Source organism: Vulpes vulpes, chromosome 16 (assembly GCF_048418805.1).
Source record: "Vulpes vulpes isolate BD-2025 chromosome 16, VulVul3, whole genome shotgun sequence".
Lineage (NCBI taxonomy): Eukaryota > Metazoa > Chordata > Mammalia > Carnivora > Canidae > Vulpes > Vulpes vulpes.
In genome coordinates this window covers 70,149,457-70,165,403 of record NC_132795.1, presented here as the reverse complement: position 1 = coordinate 70,165,403, position 15,947 = coordinate 70,149,457, and the positions used below count along the sequence as shown (strand labels likewise).

The following is a 15,947-nucleotide window of genomic DNA, read 5'->3' as shown; positions in this document are numbered from 1 at the left end:
TCTTGGGATCCCTGGGTAGCGCAGCGGTTTGGTGCCTGCCTTTGGCCCAGGGCGCGATCCTGGAGACCCGGGATCGAATCCCACGTCGGGCTCCCAGTGCATGGAGCCTGCTTCTCCCTCTGCTTGTGTCTCTGCCTCTCTCTCTCTCTCTCTCTCTGTGTGTGTGTGTGTGTGTGTGTGTGTGACTATCATAAATAAATAAAAATTAAAAAAAAAAGAAATTGGTTAAATCTTCTGTTAATCTGTCTCATGTCAATTTGATTCTTAATCCTCCTAAAAGGACCTTGGGGTGGGGGGGGAGGACAGGAATTCATGCTTTCCAGAAAAGGTTAGCTATTTCCCAGAACACAAGGGTGGGGAAACTTTTTAGCCAGAGCTGCTTTCCAGGAGGATAGGGCTCAGGTCAAGTTCTACACTGGCAGCATTGGAATTTTTAAAGAATTGTCTTTCACATCACCATTTTTCTGTTATTCATTACTACAGAGCATAAATCATTCACACTCACACAGTTCTGCTCAGATGATGTTTACGGGCTCTGTCTTCTGGCTTGTGTGTGGCAAACACTTCCCTACTTTGCCATGGTTCTTGTTTTCCAGTTGTTTTTGTTGTTATAGTTTCTGGCAAAAATATCAAAGAGTTTATAATTTAGGTAATAAAATAAATCACTCATCTCCAGTTATCATCACTAATCCAGGCATTATTTTGCCTGGCATTATCTTGTCAGATGGTTAGTCTCAAGTTCAGGGCTGGGTCTCTTGTACACAGAACAGTTATCCAGATGTACCATGCAAAAGTGCTCCAAAGTGATATGTTGGTGCTGCTGAGGAATGGTATGCTGATTGATATTGGGTTTGGGTTTTTTTTTCTCCTCTTCAGGGCATTTTGGTAGTTATATGAAGAGTCCCGTGTGGAATTAATGAGCACCCTACTTCCCACTTATTCTAATGATTTTTAAATTATTATGAGCTATATAATTTATGAACCATAAAACACACCCTTTTAAAGTGTATAATTCAGTGGTTTTTAGTATATTCACAAAGTTGTATAACCACTACTACCATCTAATTCCACAATTTTTATCACTTTTAAAAGACACTTGTACCCATTAGCAACTATTCTCCATTCTCCTGTTAAGAACAAAAATTGAACTGAGTTTGAAGACCTAATTGGTTTTATTAAATGACTCAGGAGTTGGGAGGCATCCCATCTAGCAAATAGGAAGGAGCTCTGAGGAGTCGCACAAAATGGATTGTTTTTGTAGGAAGGAGGGTGGGGCAAGGAGTTATTAGAAAAAAAATATTTCAGGTGAGATCACTTTCCTTACAGGGAAGACCGTGGGGTCTTATCATGCAGTTTACCACATGTTCCTTGGTTGGGGAATGGATCAGGCCCACATGATAGATTACCTCATTGGTACTGACCCAAAAATTCCTGACTGACCGGTTAAGACTACATTTATGGGGGAGGTTGAAACTATAATTAAATCCTAGTTTGCTGTGATGGGGGCAAATGATTCAGTTTGGGACTGCTTTTTAGCATACCACTCCCCTCTATCTCAGGCTCCTGGCAACCGTTAACCTATTTTCTTTTTCTATAGACTTGTCTATCCTGACATTTTGTAAAAATGGAATCATATAATATATATAGTTTCTCTTTGTGTGTATTTGGCTTCTTTCACTTAGCATATTTCAAGTTTCATCCCTGTTGTAACATGTATCAGTACTTCATTTCTTTTTATTGCCAGAGTCTTCCATTGTATGAATATACATATTTTGTTTATCCATTCATTAGTTGATGAACATTTGGGTTATTTCCACTTTTTAGCTATTATGAATAATGCTGTTATGAACATTCCCATACAAGTTTTTGCACAGGCAAGTTTTCATTTCTCTGAAGTATATACATAGTAGTAGAATTGCTGAGTCATATGGTAATTCTATATCTAGCTTTTTCAGTAACTGGTAAACTGTTTTCCAAAGCAGCTACACCACTGTCTTACATTCTCAATAGCACTGTATGAAGATTCAAATTTTTCTACATCCTTGCTGACACTTGTTATTGGCCATCTTTTTTTGGTATAGCCATCCATCCTAGTGTGTGTGAAGTGAATCTCATTGTGGTTTCAATTTTCCTAACGACTAAAGATGTGAACATCTTTTCCTGTGCTTTTTGGCCTTTATATATCTTCTTTGTAGAAAGACCATTCTCATTTCTTAATTAGATCTTTTGTCTTTTTATTGCTGAGCTGTAAGAGTTCTTTATGTACATTGGATACTAGTCCCTTAACATATGTAATTTGCAAATATGCTCACTTTTCACTTTTTTGATAGCATTCTGTGAAGCGCAAAGGTTTTTCATTTTGATGAGGTTCAGTTTGTCTATTTTTTCTTTCATTGTTTGTGCTTCTAATGGTGATTTAGTGCCACACAGACATTCTTGCCCTGGGCAACCAGCTAATTGGCATCCTCTTGATCTGCTCCAGGCCAGGGCCCTGAAAACTTTGAAAAATATTTTATGAAATATGTATCATTATAATTATAGTCTTTGTCTTTCTCCTCTAAGATGGTAATGATGGCAGCATCCAAACCCCTGAGGACTGTCTTAGAAACCTCCAAAGACACATCATGGGACAAAGAGGTGCCACCTTTACCTGCTTGAAGTTTTAAAAAACTATTACCATTTTCAATTCTGTAATGCAGTATTTCCCCCAACTGGATTTTGTTTTTAAAGATTTATTTATTTATTTTAGAGAGAGAGAGAGAAAGAGAAAGCAGGGAGGGGTAGAGAGAGAGAGAGAGAAACTTCAGCAGAATCTGCTCTGAGCATGGGGTCCAATGCAGGGCTCCATCTTAAGACCGTGAGATCATGGCCAAGGTGAAACCCAGAGCCAGACACTCAACTGACTGTGCCACCCAGAGGCCCTTCCCCCAAGTGGATTTTTTAGAATATTCTTCCGATGAGACATCTGCAGAAAAAAGACCCTATGCTCAGGATGCCTGGGTGGCTCAGTGGTTGAGTGTCTGCCTTCGGCTCAGGGCATGATTCTGAGTCCAGAGATTGAGTCCCGCATCAGGTTCCTGCAGGGAGCCTACTTCTCCCTCTGCCTATGTCTCTGCCTCTCTCTCTCTGTCTCTCATGAATAAATTAATAAAAATTTTTTTTTTAAAAAGACCCAGTGGTCAAATAAGGATATGTCAAAACCCTGTAGGAGATTCACACTCATGTTAGAATAATAAAATCGCTGAGAAGTTCTGCAATAAATAAGTCTAAACTAAATTTTTTCAAATTATTTGAGCAAGAAATGATTAGAAGCAAGAAACTTAATAAGTTTTTGAACAAGCACACATTTGGATAGTCAGGAAAGGACTGGCTATCCTATTTCATGAGAAATAGGGACCTAATGCAATGAAAGTGTTAACATTCATATCAGGGTGAGCCCCAGGGCCATCCTCCCTCCAGTAGCCACACTATCTAGAACACATGGCCTCCATAATAGCCAGGGAAGGAAGAGAATGGAAGAGTTTCATTGCTAATTTTTTGTGGGATGGATATTCCCCACAATGCCTTGGCCATGATGGTCTCATCTCTCAAGATACAATGTGATCTCTCTGTATGCTTATGAGGAAATGGTTTGATGACATATAGTACTATATGTACCAAATACTTTTTGGAAACACTGCTCAACTTGATTGACTGATAGGAAGAAACCCCTGAGAGCAAGCACTGTGATCTCTGCTCCTGGACCACCTCCCGAAGGCGAGGCGCCATCTTGCCTCAGAGCCCAGCCCTCAGTGGAGAGTCAGAATGGGTATTCTGACCTTGCACTTACATTGCCATCAATCATGTGTATTTCTACCAAATCAAACCAAACCAAACCAAACATAGGGAACATTTAAACAATAACATGACAAAAGCTTTTTACATTTTTATTTCATCAGAGACAAAATTTGACAGGAACAATTGAGTCGATGAATTTAAATTGCCCAACTGAAAATCAGGTCAGTGGGATTACTAAAGGAAGAATATGGCTCTGTATATGAACAGACAAGCAGAATGCTGAAAAAACAGCCAATGCTTTAGTACAGCCAACCCATAGCCATTATTATTTAGTGTCTGGTCATATAACAAAAATAGAGGAGGGGGGAATAAGGTAATGCTAGTGGTAAATACTTGATGTTTTCCCAGAAATAAAACTAGATCTTAGTGTGGTTTGTACATCAAGAGACATTGTGGGCTCCGTAGTCTAAGGACATAAATAGCCTGGAAGACACGTTAATATTTTACACACAAAAATCAATAACTCCTCACTGAGCGCACATGATGTTTTTATGCTTCATTAAAGTATATTTAAAGCCTTTTCAACATCAAGTGGTGTTGCAAAGGAGAATAAGAGCTACCGAGCATGTGGCAGTGATAAAGAAAGCGAGGAATAGATAAATAAAAAGGATTAGGAAAGGTGCTGCGTGTGCCTGGAATGTGAGGTTCCTGGGAGGGTCCCCTAGGGGAAGAGCAGGCCGGGCACAGCCCGCCCAAGGCGGGGTCAGCCTCCCGGTGCTCTGAGCTACTGCCGAAACCAGCCTAGGGCCCACCTGACAAAGGTGGCTGTGGGAGGGTGCAGGGGCCCAAGGCAGGGCTGCCTGTCAGCACCCAGATGAGAGGCAAAGCTTATTTTGGATGCAAGGTGGTAACAGGAGCCAAAACCTGGCTCTGCCACTCGGTGACCCCGTAGAGGTCACTTACTCCCCAGCAGGGCCTGCTTGCTCCTCAGTGACCGGGATTACAGTCAGGCCTGGAGGTAGTACCGTCAGTTCCTGACGCACAGTGGGCCCTCCAGGATGGCAGCCGCCCTGTCTATCCGTCTGCCCGCATTTCCTTTGCTCTCTTAGCACCCCTATTCCTCTCTGCCATTCCTTGCTCCCAGCGCTCCAGCCTGAAGTCAGAGACTGCTGGTTCTCTCCTGGCTCCCCGATGAGCAACCAGAGCAGTCTCTTCGAGAGCTTTCCATGGCTCAGCCTACTCAGCCGAAAGCGAGAAACATTTCCTTTTTCACCTGCTTGAGCAGTTGTGAGGATTAAACACGGTGATGCATGTAAAGCTGAACACGCTGCTGGGCACAAGCAGACCCTCATGGAGGACTTGTGCTCGTTATTTCATTGCCTGTGCAACCGGTGGTCCCAAAGCTAACAGAAGAGGGAGTTTCAGTGGGGTGGTGGCGGGTGCCCAGTGGGCCCAGGAGAGAAAAAGGAGCATTGAGAACAAACATGTACCACGTGGTCAGTGTGGGTGGCGTCCTTCCTCTTTGGCAGAGGGCAGCTGTGGGGAGAGTAGATGGGCCTTCCAGATGCTTCACTGTCTTTTCCCTGGCACTGCACACGTGTAGCACGTGTTTGGGGTTAAAAGTCATATTGTAGCTGAAATCTGATTGGGCTCCCCAGACCTCAGGCCATGTTATACAGCCATACCTTTTAAAAAAAACTCCAAACCCGCTGAAAAGCATCCCCCGAATAATATAGATAAAGTTTCAGGGAGAGGAGAAGGAAAATGTTCCACTGGCATCACACCAGCAGACATTAAAAATCTGCCATAGCCTCTCTCACCTGCCTTCCTAACATGCTCACATCTCTCTCTCTTTTTTAAGATTTTATTTTATTCATGAGAGACAGAGAGAGAGGCAGAGACACAGGCAGAGGGAGAAGCAGGCTCCCCGCAGGGAGCCCGATGTGGGACTCGATCTTAGGACCCTGGGATCACACCCTGAGCCAAAGGCAGACTCTCAACCCCTGAGCCACCCAGCTGCCCCTCACATATCTCTTCTTGTCCAGCCCTGCCTCCAGCACCTCTCCCACCCTTCTCTTCAGCCTTCCTCTCCCCTTCTGCAAATTCTTTGCACACACACCCCCACACCCGACCTCCCCTCTCTACACCTCTGCTCATTTGTGTCCCCATCCACAGCCCTGCTCAGAAAAACAAAGCTCCCACCTCAGGCTACACCTGTAGGAAGGGAGAAAAGGAGAAATTAACCCAAGGGTAATATTTCCTAATCACAAAGTAAATATAGGGGATCCCTGGGTGGCGCAGCAGTTTGGTGCCTACCTTTGGCCCAGGGCGCAATCCTGGAGACCCGGGATCGAATCCCACTTCGGGCTCCCGGTGCATGGAGCCTGCTTCTCCCTCTGCCTGTATCTCTGCCTCTCTCTCACTCTCTCTCTCTCTGTGACTATCATAAATTAAAAAAAAACAAAAAACAAAGTAAATATAAATTCATCTTTAATAGTTTTTATATTATGCACATTTCCTAAGATTTCTTTTTCTCCATCCTAGTAGCAAAGTAGCAGGAATGAAAATCCCCTGTCCAGGGATCCCTGGGTGGCGCAGCGGTTTGGCGCCTGCCTTTGGCCCAGGGCGCGATCCTGGAGACCCGGGATCGAATCCCACGTCGGGCTCCCGGTGCATGGAGCCTGCTTCTCCCTCTGCCTGTGTCTCTGCCTCTTTCTCTCTCTCTGTGGCTATCATAAATAAATAAAGATTAAAAAAAAATAATAATTTCTGTAAAAAAAAAAAAAAAAAGAAAAAGAAAATCCCCTGTCTGGTTAGGGAAATGTAATTTACTTACTACTTCTCTCTGACATGCTCTCAGCCTGGAGAAAACACTCTAGGAATGTCTAACATGAAATTGAGTTTTCACTTTGTTTTGAGGCTCAATAGCCTAGTAAGGAAATACAGAATTGAATTTTATGTAAGATACATTTTCCTAAGGACCCCATTCATTTTAAAATGCATGTAATTCAGAACTAATAATGGTGGGTATTTTTGTTTAGCAACTAAAGTACGTGGAGACACAATTCTCCCTGGATCTTGCACAGCAAGTTACTGATTGCCTTTCTTTTCAGATCATCTTTCCAAGGATCTGAGTATAATGAACAGCCTGGGCAAAGGGTAGGTGTGTCTGAAGGTGTCTTTCTCTGTAACAAAGGTCAAACATGCCTGTTGTCTGTTATAAAAGACGTAGGTTCCACGAGCTCTGGCTCTTTCTGCAGTGTAACCCACTATGGTGCAGCTGCCACCTGGCCGTCTCCATGTTGCCCTGGGAGTGGGGGTCTGGGAACTGGCACAAATGCAGCTGGTCTGGTTGAAGCCTTTGATGTGAGTGTTGGGGAAGGTCGTCAAAAGGGCATGACCCGGGCAGCCCGGGTGGCTCAGCGGTTTAGCACCACCTTTGGCCCAGGGCCTGATCCTGGAGACCCAGGATTGAGTCCCACGTCAGGCTCCTTGTGTGGAGCCTGCTTTTCTCCCTTTGCCTGTATCTCTGTGCCTCTGTGTGTGTGTGTCTCTCATGAATAAATAAATTTTTTAAAATCTTAAAAAAAAAAAAAAAAGGGCATGACTCATACTTGACCTGTGAGCAGGATCCCAGCACTTGGAGGCTTCCTACCCCCTCCACTGTCCTTGGAATGTGGGTTCAGCTTGCATTTCCTGCTCGGAGAACACAGCCTTGAGATAGTGATGCAGTGCTAAGAACACCTGCACGGTGTACGTGGCTGAACCCAGTTAAAGTCTCTATAAACTTTTAAGATTTGGTGGGTGGGTGTGGGGATCCACCATCGTGTTATACCAAGTCTCATTTGTAGGTTCCCTTTTTCATTAAAACTGTCACCTACCAACCTGGAGCGGCCTGCCTCCTTCTTCCCTCTCTCCCTGCCCTCCCTATACAGGATCTCAGATGACACCTAGGAAGCTCCAAGAGGGTTGTGAATCCACCTATGAACAATAAGCCATCCTCTATCTCTGATCCAGGAGTCTCCTTCTTTAGCCTGGGTGATGCACTCCCAGGAAAACGCCAGTAAGCACAGTTTGTGGTTCACCAGGCTCTCCAGCTCCAGCTCTCACACATGGTGTGTCCAAGGTCTCCCTTCTTCTGACCCCAAGAGTATAGTCTGTGCTGGACACAAGGTCACTGATGACCTGAGCCAACACCACAGGGCCATGCTGCGCTCTGAGTGGGAACTTCAGTGGAGTTAACACTTGTTCTGGTTTAGTTTTACTATATTTCAAAGGCCAGTGGACTGGTCTCTATTACATTTGGTACATTTTGCTGTTAAAAGGAATTCTGTGACTTAAAATGTTCTCTACCTGAAGGCCATGCCCTGTCACTGCAAATGAGTTAGTGTGGGGAGGTCATTTATCCTCAGCGAGATAGAAAGGAGAGCAGGAGATGGAGCTTGTGCCCTGGGAAGTAGGGAGATGGTCTGTCTTCCTCTGCTTCCCCCCAGCATTTTTCATTTAGAGAGAACTAGACAAAGGCTGCGAAGAAATACGACTTAAAAGGAATTTTTAAAAATATTTTATTTATTTATTCATGAGAGACACAGAGAGAGGCAGAGACACAGGCAGAGGGAGAAGCAGGCTCCTCACAGGGAGCCTGATGTGGGACTCGATCCCGGGACTGGGATCACTCCCTGAGCCAAAGGCAGACGCTCAACCGTTGAGCCACCCAGGTGTCCCTAAAAGGAATTTTTTAAAAATTAGAGGGACACCTGGGTGACTCAGTGGTTGAGTGTCTGTCTGCCTTTGGCTCAGGGCGTGATCCCGGGGTCCCGGGATTGAGTCCCACATTGGGGTCCTGTATGGAACCTGCACAGCCTCTCTCTGCCTGTGTCTCTGCCTCTCTCTCTCTCTCTCTCTCTCTCTCTCTCTCTCTCATGAATATATAAGTGAAATCTTAAAAAAATATATCTTCAAAAAAAGTAAAAGTAAAGATAAAAGGTAGTAAAATATTGGTTTCATGGTTAGCTAAGGGCATCAGCTTTCAGGCTTTGGTTGGCGACATCTGACTAGATTCTAATGCCACCTAGTGGTAATGATGTACACAATCTTTGAGACCAGCCTCCTGGACTCAGCCTTGGAAACACTCAGGAGCTTTAAAACAAAACAAAACCCTGTATTTTCAGCCCAAATACCCAGAAATTCTGACTTAATTGGTCTTGGGTGTAGCCTGGGATGTCAGGACTTTTTAAAAAGCTACTGAAGTGATTGTAAATGCAAAACTAAGGTTGAGAATCACTATCCTAAAATGAATGAGATCTTTTACTCTCTCATTCATTCATTCCTTCATTTGCTAAGCAAATATTTATTGAGCACATATTTTGTGCCAGGTACTCTTCTAGGTCCTTGGAGAGTAAGTAACATACTTAAGATCCCTGTTCAAATGGAACATATATTCTATTGAGAGAAGAAAGACACAAATCAATAAATAACATCAATAAACATCAAGAACATCATCAGGCAATGATGAGTATGGTGCAGAGGCTGAAGGAGGGTGATGGCATGGAGACTGGTGGGTGGCTACATCCCTCAGGATCAGAGAAATCTCTGGGAGAAGCTAAGCATGAAAAAATAGGAAGGACCTGTCTCTTCAGATGGATAAAAGAGCAAGTGCAAAGGCCCTGAGGTCACAATGAGTTGGTCTGTCTTCAGGACAGAAGAACAGCCAAGGTGAACAGAGCACAGAAGGAAGGGGACAAACACCACCACATAAAGTCAAAGAGTTGATCTATGTAAACTAGAGAAAGGAGTTAGGGTTTTATTCCAACTGCACCAAGAAGTCACTGGGCTATTCAGCAAGGTCATAAATGAGCTATAAGCCTAAAATACTAAGAACTTTCTTTCATGTGTTTTAAAATTGAGGGTTTTCATCAGATTTCTCTAAAGGGTATCATATTCGAGACTTTTCTATAAGTAGTGGGTGGATATGTTATTAAAGTTGAGTATTCTATATTTATTACATTTTAACTTAAAAGCAGTGTTGGAGGAGTGCTTGAATGGCTCAGATGGTTAAGTGTCTGCCTTTGGTGTGGGTCATGATCATTGGGTCCTGGGATCAAGCCCCATGTCAGGCTCCTGGTTCAGTGGGGAGCCTGCTTCTCCCTCTGCCTCTGCTTCTCCCCCTGCTCATGCTCACTTTCTTGCTCTCTCTCAAATAAATAAATAAATAAATAAATAAATAAATAAATAAAGCAGTGTTGGGCAGCCTGGGTGGCTCAGCGGTTTATTGCCACCTTCCTTCAGCCCAGGGTGTGATCCTGGAGACCCGGGATCAAGTCCCACATTGGGCTTCCCTGGATGGAGCCTGCTTCTCCCTCTGCCTGTGTCTGTACCTCTATCTCTCTCTGTGTATCTCATGAATAAATAAATAAAATCTTTAAAAAAATAAAAAATAAATAATAAATAAAGCAGTGTTGCAATGCAGAGGTCTCCAACACTCTTGGGTCCAATCATTTGCTAGGACTCCTAGAACCCAAAAAAGTGGTTATACTCACAGTTACAGTTTATTACGGAGAAAGGATACAGGTTGAAGTCAGCGGAGGAAAGAGACACGTGTGTCCAGGGGACAACAGGGACAAGGCTCCACGTGTCTCTTCCGTCACAGGTGTGCAGACCACCTGCTCTTCCCAGCGACAGTGTGTGGCAGCACGCACCATCTTGCCAACTAGGTGCCTCTTATTACAAAAAGTAATGAATCAAAAAAAGGCAGTATAGTTATCTAAGTGTTATCTAAGTAAGACACAAGGTTCCTAAAGACCAAAAGAACCAGCAGAGTCCAAAGTGGTTGTCTCCTTGAGGAAGAACGTCCAGGGAGGAATAAGCCCAGGGACAGATGTTTCTCCATGATGAGCCTGTTAGAACTATTCCATCTCGCAAACTCTCGATTTGGTAAAATAAAAATCAACTAATGGCTTAACAAATTAGAAAGAAGGTGGTGAAAACTTAGTTATGTTTTTAAAAATTGTAAAAGGATTTTTTAAAATAAACCATTTTCAATGTTTTAGAAAAATGTAAGAAATGTTGGAAGATAGACGATATCCAGAAAATGGTTCTGGGAAGGAAACATTGACAAATGGAAACAAGTAGTATCTATGTGACAGAAAAGTTCTGGCATCATTTTGATTTGAGTGCTATTTTTAAATGCTATGTTTATGGACTTGAAAAAACTTGATGGCTTTCCTGGCTTCCTTTGCAACATCAGGCCCTTGTTTTTTTTGCAAAAGGCAGTCGGTTTCAAGTTGTTTTCCTAGAGCCTGTGGGATGATGGAGGCAGGTCCAGGCCACCTATAGGGTTTGTCCAGGGGAGGCAAAGTGAGTGGGGCCCTAGGACCAACCACCCCCCCCACCTCCACACACCCCCACTCCCGCTTTGATCAGAATAGCTCTCTAGGCAGATTTACATGATAGGTGTTCTCAATAGGATTTCCTAGGAGAGGGGCGACCTCTGCAGGTAAAAATCTAAAAGCGGGGCCAGAGTCAAGTCCTGCAGGAATCCTGTGCTTGAGGAAGGATTCTGTACTGAAATTCAGAAATATCTCAGATTACCACATCCCTAGGCACTGAGTTCTTTGTTTGAACAGCTTGTGCTAGATTTGGGGATGGGGATCTGGTCCACTTCAGCCCTGGCTCAGCAGCAGCAGCAGGTCCAGTGCTGGACATTTGGGTGCTGGTGGTCTCCCGGGTTGGCAGGTTCAAATGGTCAAATTACAGATGAGTGAAGGAGTGAGGGGTTATGGCTCTATAGGGCCTCCTGGTCACAGGATTGGGACTCTCAGGCATTCTTTGTCAGCAAACCTTCGTTGGACTACAGTGGGCCAGGCGTGCCCTGAGAGCTGTGCATCCAGTGGTGAAGCAGGGCATGCCTCTGACTTCCCATTGGGCGGTCTACATGATGATACAGACAAGTATAGAACATTGTCCTGCCACCTGTCTTCATCTGTGTCCCCTAGGGCCACTGTCCACATTTCCATACCCTTCCCTCTACTGCAGGAGGCTGGTATAGCCTCTTGTAGGCCATATCAACAGCTTCCCTGAACCTCTGGCTTCCATTTGGGTTTGCTCCGGCAGGAGATCTGAGTGGGCAAAAGAGTATTTAGGGCATTTATTTCCCAGCACATATCAAGAGCAGCAATCCTGTATGACTCTTTCCTTCTGGATTCTGGCAATCTTTCCTTCTATTTGTTTCTTTGGGCCTGGAGATGGTAACTACTCCACTGCCACCAGCCCTGGGTTTTGCACTGTTGCTTGTGACTCCCCACACCCCACGGAACTCTTCTACAGTTATGTAATTTGAAATGACATCTGTTTCCTGTTGGAACCTTAACTGAAGCAATTCTGATGAGTGCAATGTTAGGCACAGAGCCTAGCACTGAGTAGAGTATATCTTGTTATGAGGATGTGTAGAAGAGGTTGTGTAAGACAGGAATGGTGGGGTGAATTTTGTTGTGTTCTGACTTGATTGGCTGATGTGACATTAATAGGTAGTCATCCTGTGGTTTGAAAGCCCATCAGCTATTTGGATTGTCTAAAGCAGGGGTTGGTGAATTACCATCTGGGGCAAATCTGCCTGTTTTTATAAATAAAGTTTTATTGGCAGGATGCCTGGGTGGCTCAGTGGTTGAGCATCTGTCTTTGGCTCAGGTGGTGATTGTGGGGTCCTAGGATTGAGTCCCGCATCAGGTCTCTGCCTCGCTCATTCTGTGTGTCTCTCATGAATAAATAAATAGAATCTAAAAAAATAAATAAATAAAGTTTTATTTGGCCACAGCCACACTTCTTTATTTACATACTATCCATGGCTGCTTCTGCACCATAAGAGCAGAGTTGATAGGTGTGATAGGGATTATATAACTCACTGAGCCCAAAATATTTACTATCTGTCTCTTTACAGAAAAAGGTTGTTGATTGATCCCTGGTCTAAGGCAGTTCTCAAAGTGTGGTCCATGGAAGCTTGGGGAGTACCTGAGAGCTTTTCAGGAGGTTAAGAAGATCACAATTATTTTCATAATAAAAGCAAGACATTATTTGCCTTTTTTTTTCTTTTTTTACTGCATTGACATTTGCACAGACAGTGCTGTAGCGATGCTGGGGATAATTGCCAGTACTTCTGCGCCAATCAAGCCTACAGCACTAAGCTCTTCTAACAACTGTGGTCTTCACTGCTACACACATACTCATAGTAAACAAAGGGACTGGGACAAATAAAAGCCAGTTTCAACTAAGAATGTCCTTGATAAAGCAGGAAACATTACTAATTGTATGAAATCTCATCCTATAAGCACATTTCTTCTTAATATTCTGACAAAATAGGATGTACACAGAAGGCACTTCTGTTAAATCCATAGTTATTTCAAAGAAATTTGAATTTGCAATTTGCTTGAATTTGCACTGAATTAACCTTTTTTTTCATAGAACACCATTTTTGCGTACAAGTGTGATTAGCAGACAAATTATGGCTATTCGGAGTCAGGTCCTTGGCAAATGCTTTCTTGGAAATAAATGAAGTAAATCTGATACTTCAGATAGGAAAGGAAAACTACTGGTACTATTTGTTGCCAATGGCAAAATTTGAGCATTCATGTGAAAATTAGAATTTTGTAAAACTTGCATCGCCACTGTGAGCTTCATGGCTTTCCAATACTTAAAATACTTTTCTTATGAAATCAGTGATGATATTAATAAATGTGATTTTTTTTATATTGTGTAATGAAATGTGTTAACATTTGGAAGATCTTTATTATCACAACGAACAGCATTTTCCAAATAACAAATGTATAATCATCCAAAAATCATCCATGGCAAAAGGTCTCCACAGTGTGCAAGCTAGACTGGCGGATTTTAAAGTAAACAACTATGAAAATTCATTGGTATGGTTTCAGGTATCAATGTGTTTTATAAAGAGCCTTTAAGAAACTGTAACTTGCTGAGTTTTGGTGTTGTATTGAAGAATCGCCAGAATTATGTAAAAAGGCTGTAAACTACTCCCTTTTCAACTAAATATCTCAAGCTGTACTGTCTTCATATACATCACCAAAACATATTCCAACAGGTTAAATACAGAAGCAGATATGAAAATTAAGCTGTCTTCCATTAAGCCAGACACTAAAGATACATAAGGCTACTCTCTTCTCTCGACATGTGTTTTGTTATTTTCACTGTTATTTTTAAGTGAATATCTTAACATTTTATCAGTCTCAATTTTTAATATGGTAAATTTTGAGAGATATAATCCATATAAACAGAAGCTTCTTGGGGTCCTCAAACATTTTTATTTATTTTATTTTTTTAAAGATTTTATTTATTTATTCATGAGAGGCATACACAGAGAGAGAGAGAGAGAGAGAGGCAGAGGCAGAGGGAGAAGCAAGCTCCATGCAGGGAGCCCGATGCGGGAGCTGATCCTGGGTCTCCAGGATGACACCCCAGGCTATAGGCGGTGCTAAACCGCTGCGCCACTGGGGCTGCCCTATTTAATTTAATTTATTTATATTTTTAATTTTATTTAATTTTAAAGATTTTATTTATTTATTCATGAGAGACACACACAGAGAGGCAGAGACACAGGCAGAGGGAGCAGTAGGCTCCCTGTGGGGAGCCCGATGCAGGACTCCATCCCGGGACTCTGGGATCATGCTCTGAGCCGAAGGCAGACGCTCAACCGCTGAGCCACCCAGGTGTCCCTCCTCAATCATTTTAAAAAGAATAAAATATTTCTGAGTCCGGTAAATCTGAGAACAGCTTGTCTGTGATAGGGAGAACTGGACGCTCCTGGACAGCGAGGTAGCTTTTGGAAGATGGAGAATGCTGGGCAATCTAGGAATCCCAAGACCTGGATAGGCATGATTTTTTAAAAAAAAAAATGTATTTAAATTCTATTTATTCGTTAACATACAGTGTGTTATTCGTTTCAGGGGTAGAAATCTAGTGAACCATCAGCTGCATGTAACACCCAGTGCTCATTCCATCAAGTGCCTTCCTTAATGCCCATCACCTGTCACCCCATCCCCTCCCCACCCCCTTCCAGCAACCCTCAGTTTATTTCCTAGAGTTAAGAGTCTCTCCTGGTTTGCCTCTGGATGGGCATGATTTTAAATGTCACCGGGGCCAGGGTTTTGTGTGCTAGGCACTGTGCCAAGGCTTTATGGTCACTAACTTATTTGCGAGAACCCCCTGAAAGTTGGTACTATTAGCCCTGTCCCTCATAAATGCGAGAACACATTCAGAGCTCCCCTCACGAAGCTGGTGACTGGAGTGGGTCTCGAGCCCCGCCAGCTGGCCTCGGGTCTCGTGTTCTTAACCGTGACTCCGTGCTACCCCGGACGCAAGGCTGTTCCCTTTATGCTCCTTTCCCAATAGACTGAGATCATGACAGTCCTGTCTCGCTGTCCGCCTCCAAATGCCAAAGGACCTGCCCTGTAGCTCATACCTAATTATCCTTGGGCATGAGTTCCTGTTCCTGTACAATTATATGCAAACAAAGGCAAAGGTCTTGGAATTATCTACAACAGGGAAATGAGAGCAATGGCCACTTGGTTCTTCATTCGTTTCCCCTTTTGAGCTTTTAGCTTACAATTTACAATTTGTTGCTGCTTTCACTGCCGTTGTTGCCATGAATGAATGGCACTGCCAGCTCTCTTCAACAGGATCGTTTATTGCTGAATGAACAAAAGGGGTGTTCATAGGTTGATCTTTTTCTTTGGAAGAATTTAGAAATGCTTGATACCCGATTTCATGTCCCATGTGTTGTGTTGAGGTCATCGAAAGATTAAAGTGAAAGTTTAATTGGAGAAGGTAAACAGTGAAGCCAGTTTCTTTTTTTATTTTTTTAATATTTATTTTTTTATTTTTTTTTTGTTTTATTATTATTTTTTTTTTATGAGAAGCACAGAGAGAAAGAGGCAGAGGCATCCACATGGGACTCGATCCTGGGTCTCCAGGATCACATCTTGGGCTGAAAGGGGCCCTAAGCCGCTAAGCCACCGGTGTTGCCCCTGAAGCCAGTTTCATGCTGAAAAATCCACAAAGATTTTTTTTTAAGATTTTATTTATTTATTCATGAGAGACACAGAGAGGCAGAGACACAGGCAGAGGGCTGTGGGGAGCCCGATGTGGGACTCGCTCCCAGG

At 43.2% G+C, this 15,947-nt stretch overlaps 1 long non-coding RNA gene across 2 annotated transcripts in view; it reads left to right on the top strand.

Annotated features, from left to right (window-relative positions):
- LOC112915324 (uncharacterized) overlaps nucleotides 1-15,947 on the top strand; it is a 47,640-nt gene that overhangs the window by 29,863 nt on the left and 1,830 nt on the right. The window lies entirely within an intron of this gene.